General features: G+C 38.2%; 1 non-coding gene across 1 annotated transcript; it reads right to left on the bottom strand.

Annotated features, from left to right (window-relative positions):
* Positions 1–959: 959 nt before the first annotated feature.
* LOC112787633 (small nucleolar RNA R71) lies at positions 960–1,063 on the bottom strand. The gene has a single exon (XR_003195036.1). It is a non-coding gene; the product is annotated as a small nucleolar RNA R71 (small nucleolar RNA).
* Between the last annotated feature and the right edge of the window lie 792 nt (positions 1,064–1,855).

Raw genomic sequence — 1,855 nt, 5'->3', positions numbered from 1 at the left:
ATTTCAATCATATCTTTTTCAAAACCACCTAACTACTTTTCTCTCTCCAATTTTCGAAAATCACTAACCACTTTTTCAAAATTCTTTTTAATTAACTAATTGCTTTAAATTTCAATTTTATTTTATTTTCCTTCTTAAATTTTCGAATTATAACTAATAATTAAAATAAAAACAAAAATATTTTTCTTTTCTATTTAATTAAATTCGAATTCTCTCTCTCCCTCTCTCATCTCTTTCTATTTATTTATTTACTAACACTTCTCTTCTTCTCATAATTCGAACCCTCTCTCCCTCTCTATGTTTGAATTCTTCATCTTCTCTCTTCTTCATTCTACTCTTCTATTCTTCTACACACATAAAGGAATCTCTATACTGTGACATAGAGGATTCCTGTTCTTTTTTGTTCTCTTCTTTTTCATATGAGCAGGAGCAAGGATAAGAACATTCTTATTGAAGCTGATCCGAAACCTGAAAGGACTCTAAAGAGGAAGCTAAGAGAAGCTAAGGCACAACACTCTGGAGAGGACCTGACAGAATTTTTCGAAAAAGAAGAAGAGATAGCCGAACCCAACAACAATGGAGGAGATGCAAGGAAGATGCTTGGTGACTTTATTGCACCCTCTTCTGACTTCTGTGGAAGGAGCGTCTCAATTCCTGCAATTAGAGCAAACAATTTTGAGCTTAAGCCTCAATTAGTTTCTCTGATGCAGCAAAATTGCAAGTTTCATGGACTTCCACTAGAAGATCCTCATCAGTTCTTAGCTAAATTCTTACAAATCTGTGACACTGTTAAGACTAATGGGGTTAATCCTAAGGTCTATAGACTTATGCTTTTTCCCTTTGCTGTAAGAGACAGAGCTAGGACATGGTTAGACTCACAACCTAAAGATAGCCTGAACTCTTGGGAAAAGTTGGTCAATGCTTTCTTGGCCAAATTCTTTCCACCTCAAAAGTTGAGCAAGCTTAGAGTGGAAGTCCAAACCTTCAGACAGAAGGAAGGTGAATCCCTCTATGAAGCTTGGGAAAGATACAAGCAATTGATCAAAAGCTGTCCTTCTGACATGTTTTCAGAATGGAGCATCATATGTATATTCTATGATGGTCTGTCTGAATTGTCTAAGATGTCATTGGACCACTCTGCTGGAGGATCTCTTCATCTGAAGAAGACGCTTGCAGAAGTCCAGGAACTTATTGAAATGGTTGCAAATAACCAGTTCATGTACACTTCTGGTGCACGAAATTGTGATCATCAACAATGGCGCCAAAGACTTGGAACTCTCAAACGTGAATCACACTTTGTCACAATTCTGCACAACTAACCAGCAAGTGCACTGGGTCGTCCAAGTAATACCTTACGTGAGTTAGGGTCGATCCCACGGAGATTGTCGGCTTGAAGCAAGCTATGGTCATCTTGTAAATCTCAGTCAGGCAGATTCAAATGGTTATGGAGAATTGATAATTAAAAGATGGATAAAATATAAAATAGAATAAAGATAGAGATACTTATGTAATTCATTGGTAGGAATTTCAGATAAGCGTATGAAGATGCTTTGTTCCTCTTGAACCTCTGCTTTCCTATTACCTCCATCTAATCATTCATAATCCCTTCCATGGCAAGCTTTATGTGGGGCATCACCATTGTCAATGGCTACTTCCCGTCCTCTCAGTGAAAATATTCCAAATGCACTGTCACCGCACGGCTAATCATCTGTCGGTTCTCGATCATGTTGGAATAGGATCCATTGATCCTTTTGCATCTGTCACACGCCCAACAATCGCGAGTTTGAAGCTCATCACAGTCATCCCTTCCCAGATCCTACACGGAATACCACAGACAAGGTTTAGACTTTCCGGA

Source organism: Arachis hypogaea, chromosome 20, assembly GCF_003086295.3.
Source record: "Arachis hypogaea cultivar Tifrunner chromosome 20, arahy.Tifrunner.gnm2.J5K5, whole genome shotgun sequence".
Lineage (NCBI taxonomy): Eukaryota > Viridiplantae > Streptophyta > Magnoliopsida > Fabales > Fabaceae > Arachis > Arachis hypogaea.
Note: the sequence above shows the minus strand (reverse complement) of the source record. Positions and strands in the feature narration are given on the sequence as shown.